This window comes from Saimiri boliviensis, chromosome 1 (assembly GCF_048565385.1).
Source record: "Saimiri boliviensis isolate mSaiBol1 chromosome 1, mSaiBol1.pri, whole genome shotgun sequence".
Classification (NCBI taxonomy): domain Eukaryota; kingdom Metazoa; phylum Chordata; class Mammalia; order Primates; family Cebidae; genus Saimiri; species Saimiri boliviensis.
In genome coordinates this window covers 97,671,161-97,683,632 of record NC_133449.1, presented here as the reverse complement: position 1 = coordinate 97,683,632, position 12,472 = coordinate 97,671,161, and the positions used below count along the sequence as shown (strand labels likewise).

Sequence of the window (12,472 nt, the reverse complement as noted above, 5' to 3'; positions counted from 1 at the left end):
TCCTATTAAAGTGTCTAAATCATGGTCAGTAACCCGATAGGTGCCTGAAATCTAGATATTTCTTTCCTACATAAGAGCCAATTATTATGCATATGTCAGATGAACAGTTAAGAAAGCTGTGGTGCAGTAAATTGGAAAGGGAATTGGTGATTTTGGGAAATTCAGGGCAGGATTTGTGCCCTCTAAAGGAGCAGTTCAAACATCAATGACGACTTAGGACACAGGTCCTTATGGGGAAGCAGACAGGGGCCTCTGTGCTGTGAAGCATCACTTTGAAATCAGGGTCAGGGGTGAAGTAGCTGTTGAGGGCGCTCCTTTCTTCTGACCTCTTTGTCTGCCCTTTCTCCTTGCTCCTAGGTAGACACTTTCATGAACTACACCGTGGTCTCAGAGGGCTGCAGAAGCTTTATGTAGAGTGATGTTCTTGAACTTTTGGTCAAAAGACCACTTCATACTCTTAAAAACTGTCCAGAACTTTAAAGAGCTTGTGTCTACATGGTTAACTCTATTGATATTAACCACATTAGATATTAAAACTGAGAAATAAAAAAATTTTTTTAACAATTATTTAAAAATGCTGATAAACTCATTGCCTGTTAACATAAATAGTAACATCTCTTTTATAAAAATTTTTTTTTAAAAAACCAAAAGTATCAAAAAGAATGACTTTCTAAACTTTGTTTATGTTGTTCTGGAAATCTCTTTAATGCTCAGCTCAACAACATACAGGTAAATTCTCATACTTGCTTCTGCATTCAATCTTGGAGTTGTTACGCATCATGTCGTCTCTGGAAAAGTCCCTCTACATGTGTATGAAGAAGACACATACCATGATTGAATTACTGTGAAAGTAGTTTTAACCCTGAGGACTCTGAAAGGATCTCAGGAACCCTTGAGAACCCATAATATAACATAACTTTTTCTTTGTAATAACGTTTTTGAACGTTCTCAGTATTCCCTCTCAACTTCCTACTAATGCCTGTGTTCAACCAATCACAATTGCTAATGATTCTCCTTTCAAAATTCTTGGGTTTGGCAACCCTGGAGACAGCAGGTTTGACCTTTAGATGTCTCCCTCCCTCTCACCTTTCTCTTTCCTTCACAGCTGTTCTTTCCTTTTCGCTCTCGGTGGTGCAACCTTGGTAGGTTTTCTGTCCAGGCTGGTGCCTCCTTACTTCTCTGTCTGCCTCTAGGGCATGGCAGCTGCCAGGCTGTGCTTTATCTGACATTGTTCACAGTTTACTTCCTTCCTCCAAAGTCTTGGTCTTGACTAACATGTATTAATTCTTCGTTACGTTTTATAAAGATTTCAAAACTTTTTCAACCAAACTTTAAAAAATAAATTTGGGGGAGCATGTCTAAAGGACCTCAGGCATCCTCATTGAGAAACTTCACAAACTATGTCAGTAGATTTCTGATGCCAGCAAGAATTGAGTAATAGGCCCTAGATTTACTTTCTAATAGGAAACAACTAAATTATTGGACAAAATATACAAAACCAGGGTTTTTTAAGATACTAGATATCAGTTAAGGAAGGACAGTAATTCATGAGAGGCAGAAAACAAAGCCCTATGACTTCTACTTACTGATGTGAGAGTTTCCAGGCCGTGGCACAGGGAAGGGTGATCCAGGCAGAAACCAGTGAACTTCCTGACTTGAAACAGAGCTGAGAGCCAAGGGAGATCAAGGAAGCTACAGTTCACAGGAAAGGAGACAGCTACAGAGAGGAAGAACTTCAAAGCTCTTCAGTTCAGAGGATCTCACTCAAGAATTTGGCACATGGTTGCATGTGAGAAGACTATCCAAAGTCAGAAAAAACACCACCCTAAAAGATTAGAGAAAATAGTGGACAAGACTAGGAATTCCTATTCTCACCAGCCAGACTGGAAAGTCTTATAATTCATAGGTATTTGTTGGAGAACGCAGAAGGGTCAAGCTTCAGAAGTGGGATAACATGAGTCCTAGAGTGAATGGTGCTGTGGTCCTGTCTACTGAGTCTTACAAGCAAGATCCAAAAGAATCAGACTGTTCTCAATAACTCAAATGCATCCCAAGACACAAAAATATTCAGCATCTAACAAGTTAAAATCCACAATGTTTGGCATCCAACCAAAAAATTGCCAGGTATGAAAATAAGGATGTTAACAATAAAAAGGAAAATGAGTCAAAACCAACCAAGAACTAACAGAGATGTTAGAATTAGGAGACAGACATTGAAACAGTTGTTATAACTGTATTCCACACACACAAAGAGGTAAGTAGAGAAATAAAAGATGTACAAATGCCTACGTCTAACTTCTAGAAATAACAACTATAATTTCTGAGGTAAAAAGTGACTGGATGAGATTCACAGCAGATTAGCCATTGCAGAAGAATAAGGTAGTGAATCTAAAGACATAACAAGAGAAATTAATCAAAATAAAACGAAGAGGAGGAAAAACAAACAAACAAAGAACAGAGTCTCACAAAACAGTGGGAAAATTTCAAGTCACCAAATACACATGTAATTGAAGGACTCAAGGGAAAAGGGGAATGACAGAAAAAATATTTGAAGAAATAATGGCCAGGGCTCTTTCAAGCTGAATTGAAAATTACAAACCCACATATCCAAGCAGTTCAGTGAACCTTAACAAACATGAGGACAAGCACATTGTTTCATCATAATTAAATTGCTTAAAACCAACAATAAATGAAAAGATCTTACCAGCAGCCTTAGGCAAAAAATGCACCTACCAAGAAATAGCAGTGACACAGATGACAGCAGATTCCTCACAGAAACAATGCAAGCTGCAAGACTTTGGAGAATGATCTCTAATATATTAAAGAAAAAAAAACATTAACCAAGAGTTCTATACACTGAAAACATCCTTCAAAACCAAAAACACAATAAAACCACTTCAGATATGCAAAAGCTGAATTCATCACTAACAGATCTGCACTACAAAAATGTCAGAGGAAATACTTCAGACAGAAGAAAAAGGATACTACGTGGAGATCTAGGTGTATCCAAAGGATAGAGCCTAGAAATGCCAAATTATTATTTAAATTTCATTAAATGAAAATTATTTAAACGGAAGTAATAATGATGCAGTATGAGGTTTATGGGCTATGTAAAAGTAAAATGAATGACAAAAATAGAATGAAGGTCAGGCAAAGGAAAATGAAACTATATTATTGTAGGGTTCTTATATGTAGAATGATACAATATCATTTATGGAGACATTTTTAGCACTAAGTGCCTACTTGAAAAAGAAGACAATTGTCAAATTTGTGACCAGAGCCTCCACCTTAAGTAACTAGAAAAAGGAATAAATTACACACCAAATAAGCAAAAGATAAGACGTAATCGAGATCAAAGCAGAAAGCAACTAAATAGAAAACAGAAATACAATAGAGAACATCAATGACAGCAAACCTCTGATGTCATTTAATGCCACCTTTGAGAAGATCAATAAAATTGATAAACCTTTATCTGGACTGATTGTGGATTAAAAAGAGAAAACAGAACGATCAGTGGTGGGAACTAGGTGAAATCACTACACTACACCACAAATACTAAAAGAATAATAAGGGAATACTTGGAACAAAATTAGGCATAAAACATATACATTTAGATGAAGTAGATAAATTCTTTGAAGGACTCAAGCTACCAGCTTCATTCAGAAAGAAACAGATGACTTGAATAGCCCTCTATCTATTAAATAAATTGAATTCATGGATAAAAATCTTCCCACATGGTAAATTCCAGGCCTAAATAACTCTCCTTGTTAATTCATCCAAACATTTAAGGAAATACATTGTATTAATTCTACTCAAACTCTTCCAGAAAATTGAAGAAGGGTAAATGCTTCTCAACTCATGAGTTCTTCCCAACTCTGTGAGACTAATATTACCCACATATCAAAACCAAACAGGACATTACAAGGAAAGTACAGACCAGTATTCCTCATGAGCATAGATATGAAACTAAACAAAATACTAGTAAATCAAATCCTAGTTTATTAAAAAAAAGCTAATACATCATGACCAATCAGGTATTATCCCAGGAATGTAAGGTTGGCTTAGCATTGGAAAAATCTGTAAATGTAATTCACCATATTTATGAAACTAAAAAAAGAAAAGCAATCATATAATTTGTCTCAAAAGATGCAGAAAAAGCACTTGACAATCCAACATCTATTCCTCGTGAAAACTCTCAGCAAATTAGACATGGAAAGAAATTTCTCCAACCCACTAAGGGATACGTAAAAAAGATCTACAGCTAACATCATACTTAATGAAAACTATCCTTCTAGAATGAGGAAGAAGGCAATAATGTCCACTTTCCCCTCTTTTGTTTAACATTATATTAAGGGATCTAGCTGGTCCGAAAAGAAGTCAAGATGAAATAAAACGTATCCAGATTAGAAAAGAATTGCTTTCTGTTTGCAGACAACATGGTGGTCTATGTAGAAAATCCTATGGAATCTATTATTAAAAATCTACTAGAACTAATAAGTGAGTTTTGTAGGTCATAAGATCAATACACAAAAATCAGTTGTGTACTTATATACTAGTAATGAGCATTCAGGAATTGAAATTTAAAAACAATAACCGGGCCTGGCACGGTGGCTCAAGCCTGTAATCCCAGCACTTTGGGAGGCCGAGGCGGGTGGATCACGAGGTTGAGAGATCGAGACCATCCTGGACAACATGGTGAAACCCCGTCTCTACTAAAAAAAATACAAAAAACTAGCTGGGCGTGGTGGCGCGTGCCTGTAATCCCAGCTACTCAGGAGGCTGAGGCAGGATAATTGCCTGAACCCAGGAGGCGGAGGTTGCGGTGAGCCGAGATCGCGCCATTGCACTCCAGCCTGGGTAACAAGAGCGAAACTCCATCTCAAAAAAAAAAATAAATAAATAAAAAATAAAAACAATAACCTTCACAAGAGCATCCAGTAATATAAGAAACAGGAATACATCTGGCTAAAGATATGCAAGATCTGTGTGTGAAGCGGTGATGATGGCAGAGACTATTCTGCCCCAGAGCCCACGATGTGCAGGCGCTATTCTTGTTGGTGTTCTCTGCACCCTACCCTTTCTGGCTTAGGCTGCTCTCTCTGCAGTCTGTTTCAGAGTCTTTCCAAATTACTGGCTTTTTCTGGGTCCTTCACATATCTGCATCACTACTTCCAAGAGGATAGCAGAGAAAACAGAAAAAGCAATCAATACTTTCTTAATCACTCTGTTCTTCCTGAGAGTCTCTCCTTCTGAGATGGCATAGGGAAAAAACTCTTATCCTAGTAAACTTGTGGCTCTCTTCTTCATTCAAACTTTTACATGCTGGGACTTGTTCTTCACGCTCTTAGGAAAACCTAGGTTCTGGGTGCATACCTACACCTCTTTTTATGGGTATCTTCTAATTTAGAGACTGTTTCCCTGTGTCATTATTTTCATGCCCAGATTTAGCTGGGATCTTGTTAGGTTGTTTACACACAGTTAATATGTCAAAGGAACAGGGAAGAGGACCATAAGTATTTTTTTTTTCTTAGAGAATAAACAAAAAGGAATGACAAAAATGCAGAATATAGTAAGATTTTACAATTTTTTTTGGCCAATGTAATGCTATTTAAAATCCGGTTTTTTAAAATCAAAAGGTAATAAACACTCTGTTGCTGATTTTATGACCCTGTGTCTGGGAACCACAGTGTTGCCTCTGCCGGAAATCACTGTGGGGGCAGCAGAACTTTGTGGGTGATACCTACAATAAAAAAATGCTTTATATTCTTCTTTTCAGCTGACTGCTTCTGACATTCTGAGCACTGATCAAGTTGCATAAGAATATTTTGGGACAGGGAATAAAGAGATTCCTCACCCCCACAAAGTACATGCATTCCTATCTCTAAAGATCTTACATTTATTTTTACTAGAAAAATTAGAATATAGACATGAGTCTATGTAGTTACAAAGTATTATGTTAGTGAATATAACCATTATAATATTTAAACTGACAACCTAATATACAGAGGACATGGGAGAGCAGGTAGGATTCAGTGAAAGACAGAATGATCACCTGGTTGATCAAAAGGAGAGAGGAAGAGTGTGAAGAAGATTCTTGCTTGAGTATGGATTTAAAATGAGCAGATTGTCCATTTTGGATGAAGACTGGCTTTCCAGAGAAGGACTTTTGTTCTTGAGTCCCTGAATTATCTGAACCTTAAGCAGCTATGTCCAATGAACATTTTGCTGTGAAGGAATGTCCTGTATCTGTTCTGTCTAATATGATAGCCTCTAGCAATGTGTGGGTGTTGAGCTCTTGAAATGTGGCTAGTACAACTGAAGGATTACGTTTTTTATTTAATTTAAAATAGTTTAGCCACATGTTTCCAGAGGCTACATGAATTGCATAGTACAGATGTAGAGGAATAAAAGAGGGAATCCTGTAGCCACCTTCTGAGGGCCCACGCCTAAGTCACACTCGGGGGGCCTCTGCCCAATATCTCGTCCAGTTCTGGGTCCTGAATCTTTTATGCCACTACCGGGGAATTCAGATCATAGGCTTCTATTATTATCTCTCTCAGGAGGACTCAAGATCCAGTGGCTTTGGCCTCTGAGGACAAACAAGCTTATATTGTAGCTGGTACGCTGAGCTCATCAGCAGGTCTAACTCTCCCAGAGTAGGAATGGTTCAGCACTGCCATCCAGGCTCGTTAAACAGTGATTTACTCATGAGAGTGCAAGGAGCAAAGAAGGAATCATTGGTCCTATGGCCTCTTATCCCAACCCCTGGGCCCAAGGCAGAGAACTTTCCCAGCTCCTTTCTCTCTCAGGGCAGTCATGGGTAACTAATTCTTGATGGAAAGCCATTCACCTATTACTGAGCTGTGGCCAAGTTGTTTGTTCTGAAGTAATACAAGAGGATTAGTTGAATGTGAACGTCATATTTGGACATTAGGGAAATGACTAAACAAATATGGTACTCCTGATTTTTCTTTTTCCTTTGCTGATAGTGGCCTGCTCTTCACCCTTCTAAGTACCTTTATTAGTGGAGACTTATTTCTCATAGGTTGTACTGGTTCTTAGAAAATCATTGAATAACATCACTAGAAACAAAATCGTTCTAGTCAGCATTTCCTTAAAAGTACATAGTTATAGCTACTCCTTTTACTCGAAGTAGTATGTTCGAAACTAAACGTACTTGACCATTTCGTAGTTCTGTTTTTATTTGTTTGCTGGTGAGATTCATTTGTTTTCTGGTTACAATAACAATCTTAAGGAAGCCCTTTGTAATTGGACATTGCGAGAGGTGATGCTGGAGAAGGGAGGACAGGTGTTGCTTTAATTCTGAGATACCTTGCATGCTTGTCTGAATTTATATGGTACAGGATAAGCCATGGAGAACTATGACACATTCCTGAGTATAGTCATTGTTTTGATAATCTATTTTTGTGCTACAATCTACCCTGAAACTCTGTGACTCAAAACAACAGTGTATTATTATCTCTCATGATTTTGTGGGTTGATGAGGCTCAGCTGGGTGGTTCTCATTTGGGGCCTGTCATGCAGATGTAGCCAGATAGCCACTGACTATAGAGTTGACTGGCCTAACATCCAAGAGGGTGCACTCCCATGGCTGGAAGTACTTTGGCTGACAGTTGAGGCTGCAGATTGGGGCACTTGTACATGGTCTACATGTGGCTCGAGCTTCCTAACACTATGGTGGTCTCTGAACGGCCATGGGCCTTACCTGGCAGCTCTGGGCACCAAGACTGATTGGTCTAAGAGGCTCATGAAGAACTTGAAAGGCTTTTTATCACTGAGTTCAGAAGTCCCAGAAAGTCAATTCCACCACATTCTGTTGGTTGAAACTGTTTGAGCAAGTCACAAAGGCAGTCCAGATTCAAGGGGAGGGACATTAGACTTTACCTCTGAATTAGATGAGGAGCAAAGAATTTGCAGTTGTCTTTAGTTTACTACATTGATCTTAGTAAAAGGAAGCCATCTAGAGAAAATACATTGACAGTTATATTCAGAAAGATTAAAAGGTCGACAGGCTCCAACATGCAAATCTAGATTCTGGAAGTTGCTTGTGGAAGAGGAAAAGTGACAAAACTTAGAGACCAACTACAGAAAAATTGCCGGAAACCAAAGATTGGTGGGAATGCATAGAATTATAAGGGAAAGAGTATTAAATTTAAGAATAAATTTAAAAAGGGTTGTATTCTTGTTACATGTCTGGCATATGATAGACCACAGAGGTTAGAACAGGCACTTCTTGGATGACGGAAGGAAGCTGGGAAGGGCTGCCTCGTGGGTGGCCATAGACAGTTAATTTCCTGGTGCTTCAACTTTTATGTATTAAAGCAATCAGAAGACAGTGGCATGAGAGACAAAGGCCACCAATCTGGTTCTGTTAGATGCAACAGTACTTGGTTGTTGCCAAGTCTATTGGCCTCTGGAACTTGCTGTGCTGTATCTGTTAACATGGGAAAAACCAGGTGCAAGAAGCCTTTTTCAGTCATTTGCCTTCATTGAGCAAGACTCAAGCTGCAATTAGCACTAACAGTTGGCTGGTCTGCCTATCATTTATGTCTTATCTTTCTTCTCTTATTAAGGAGGTGAAGAAATGGTTTATTGTCTGTGACCATCTTATGATGTATGTCTCACTTTCTCACCAGCTCTTATTTCCCGTTCACATGTGGCTTTCTGCTTGATAAAGTTCTTATTAAATCAGAGGAATATGAATGGAAAGATGATCTTAGTAGCCTACCACCAATTGTCTAGGGAAAGGGAGAGTGTTGAGTTGATTGAAACTGAGAAGTTGTAGTGAGAAGTAAAGTGAAATGTAGATAAGAAAGTGGTTACTTGAAAGTCAGAAGATAGAATGTGTATGAGAGGAGCAAAAACACGTAGGCTATAGAAGGAAGTCCATCTAGGACAGTGGTTTCCAGTCTGTATTATGGTTCTGTGAGATTACCGGCAGTGCCATAAATAACAAAAACATGTGTAGCAAATTTAAGAATCACAGAGGCCCCCTGTGCAAAAATGTAATTTTCTTTATTTCTTTACAGTTGAAGTCAACTTGGCTTATGAATTCCCATTTCCACTTGATGGCAGAAAAAGATCTCACTAATTTAGAGTTGTTTTGTCTCTACTGCTTCAAGACTCAGTCTTTCTGGGGGTAATGACACAACCTCTTCAGAATTCTTTCCTTCCAAACCCTGCATTTGTTTTTCTTCTGAAAGATCAATGGAGTTCTTTGTGGGTGGTAGGGCTGAAGTGGACTGACTTGAATAACGGTTGTCCTGGTGTCCCGGTTGGGGGTGGGGGGTTCTGGTCCATAAGTCATCTTCAGTTCTTGGAAACTTCAGCTAGGACCATGCTTGTCTCATCAGCCTCAAGTCCAAGGGCTCCTTGGTCTTCTTATGTCCTTCACAGCCCCTTTGAGTGTCTGGGGACTCTCAGCTACTTTGCCTGAATGCACTGGGATGCAATGGGCTTCTCTCAAGGAAGCCTACCTTGAGGCCCAGGCATGTCTGCTGCCAGGCCTGCTTCTTGGCTCGGGCCATGTTGAACACAGGGCTTTGCTATAACCTCGCTGGTGTCCAGAACTACATGCTGGGAAGCCAAATGGCATTTCTCTATTCCAGTCTCCTCCATCAACCTCTGTACTCAGGAGGAGGCCAGGTGATGCAGTTTGGATATTTGTCCGTTCCCATATCTCTTATTAAAATGTAATCCCTGGTTGGTTGTGGTGGCTCATGCCTGTAATCCCAGCACTTTGGGAGGCTGAAGTGGGTGGGTCATGAGGTCAAGAGATCAAGGTCATCCTGGCCAACATGATAAAACCCCATCTCTATTAAAAATACAAAAATTAGCTGGGAGTGGTGGCCCATGCCTGTAATCCCAGCTACTCGGGAAGCTGAGACAGGAGAATCACTTGAACCTGGGAGGCGGAGGTTGCAGCGAGCCAAGATCATGCCACTGCACTCCAGCCTGGTGACAGAGTGAGACTCTGTCTCAAAGAAAAAAAAAATCCCCAATGTTGGAGGTGGGGCCTGGTGGCGGTTGTTCGGATCATGGGGGTAGCTCCCTCAGGAATGTCTTGGGCCATCCCCTTGGTGATAAGTGAGCTTTTGCTCTGAGTTCACACGAGATCTGGTAATTTAAAAGTGAGTGGCACTGCCCCCACCTCTCCCTGGCTTCCTCCTGCTCTGGCCATGTAGGGTGCCTACACCTCCTTTACCTTCTGCCATGATTATAAGTTTCCTGAGACTTCCTCAGAAGCCCAGCAGATGCCAGTGCATGCTTTCTTATAACCTGCAGAACCCTGAGAGAATTAAACCTCTTTTCTTATAGATTACCCAGTTTCAGGTAATTTTTTAATAGCAATGCAGGAATGGCCCAATGAATCTCTTGTTAGGTGACACTGAAGAGTGGAAGCTCTGGATCACCCCTCAGAGACCTTTCAGGGTCTAGTAAACAGCAGCCTCCTCCCTCTGCTTCTCCCCTTCCCACCTGCTGGTCAACTCTGTTCCTTTGAGTGGGAGCAAATAGCTCTATATTACTATACATTTTTCTGCACCCCATGGTTTATGATATAAACTTTGTGATCTAAGTTTTCCAATACTTTGGCTTTGGAGGTTCAAGGATAAAAAGCATAAAACACTTCTTTCAAGCCTAGCCTTAATGTTTGTAATGGACAATCTTTCAAAATGTCCTGCCACATGGGCCATAGAAGATGTTTTATTTTTCAGGCATTGGATTAGGTTGTGTCAGTCAATACGATTTTGTTTCACGTGCATTATCAGAGACTCTTCCCAAAGAGGGTCCTGGGATCTGATCAGCTAGATGGGTGGAGGAGAAACTGAAAACCCTCGGAGGACAAGGTCTCAGTCAAGTCTCCTGAATGATAAGCATTTCAGAGGTGGGAGGGAGACGCTCCAGAAGGTGTCCAGATGCTAAGGATGCTATTTCTGTTTCTTGCAAGTTTTTGTCCAAGATGTGAGCCGTTGAATTGCATGACTAGTATACAATATCAGTGTAAGTGGTAATGTTTACTCTGAAGCATGTTGATGTGCTCAGAGCATTTTTGTGGTACTGAGACCAGAGCAGATAGGGATTCAGGCATGACAGTCTCCATCTTATGGGAGCCTCCTACCCAAGGGATGGAGTGAGGCAGGCAGGCACACCCGTTATCTGAGGAAAAAAAATAAAGGGAAGGAGAGTCAGTGAAAGTGGTCAGGATGGCTGAGTGAGGGAGGAGGTGACTTCAAGGTCCCAGATAGAACAGTGGTTGTAAAGTGAGAAAGAGGAGGTCTTCCAATTCCATTTCTGTGTTGGGCGGGTGTTTAAGAGTCCCACCTGGGTCCAGAGGACTGCAGGTCTAGCAGGACACGGGGTAGGAGTGGCCGAAAGGGGACAACACTTAAGAGAAAATTGTAGATTTTATTTTACATAGTTACACAAATCAATTTCACTTTCTACTTGTAAAATGCTTGAAAACCTTTATTATGTAAATGGCAAGATAAGTTTATGTTCACCACCATAGTACTTCTGGGCCAGTTCCACAGCATTGAGCCAGGCCCATCTGCTGTAGCTTTCAGAACTGCTGTTTGGACACGTGGTTGAAGCAGCGTTCAGCTGGAGGATTCAGAGTAATGGCATCAGTGTGGGAGCTTAGAGGATCAACTGCTTGCAACCCTAGCTGTACACTGGAATCACCTGGGAGCTTTAAAATCCCTGCCTTTTGGGCCCCAGCCCCAGAGACTCTGATATGACTGCTCTGAACACAGGAGTGCCATGTCCCCCCGTGATTCTAAGTGGAGTCAAGGCTGTGAGACCCTCTGCTTTATAAAGGACTATTAAGAGCTTGGATTGTTAATGAATTCTCATAATGCTACATCACTGGCCTCTGTTGTAAGCCTGCTTCCCTGAGAAAAAGGAACCATAAAAGCTTTTGGAATCAGATTGTTTAAAAATGAGAAATTGTCATGCCAGGTTGCAAGACAGTTTTTAGGGCAGTTAAGCTGCTGCTGCTCATTCCTCCATCTTTCCTTCAGCCCGGAATTGTCTGAGGGCAGCTGAGGCTCAGGTTGCCTCAATTCTTGAGTTTCTCGAGGGGCAGATCCAGGGGACGGGTTAGGGGAACAAAAGCCCGCCCAGTCTGAAAGGATGCAGGAAGGGTGGTGTGTACTGGAAGGAAGGAAGCTATCATCATTTATTAAAGTCTTCTTGGAGGATGTCCCATGAAGACCTCCAAACAAGCTGGAGGGGCCAGTCACTTGCTGAAGACTTGGAACGTGCAGGGGGAAAGCCCAGCGCCCTCCCTTCCCTTCCCGGCACGGAGCCCAAGGCATGATCCTGCCAGGCGTTTTCTGCATGACCTTGGCTGTTCTTCCATTCCCCTGGGTATGAATTCTTATTGGTAAAGTGAGCTGATGAGAATACTTGGGTTTTAAGTCTAAAAGTTTAAAAACCTTGTCTACCCCCG

The 12,472-nt window shown here is 40.8% G+C and overlaps 1 protein-coding gene across 4 annotated transcripts in view; it reads left to right on the top strand.

Annotated features, from left to right (window-relative positions):
• Positions 1-12,472, top strand: part of IL1R1 (interleukin 1 receptor type 1) — a 75,352-nt gene that overhangs the window by 23,718 nt on the left and 39,162 nt on the right. Inside the window, exon 1 of one of the 4 annotated variants that reach the window (XM_074400636.1) lies at positions 4,657-12,390. The exons of the other annotated variants lie outside the window; for them this stretch is intronic. The gene's annotated coding sequence lies outside the window, so the exon portion shown is untranslated. Of the gene's footprint in view, positions 1-4,656; positions 12,391-12,472 lie in introns of those variants that run through there. 4 annotated transcript variants of the gene reach the window in all.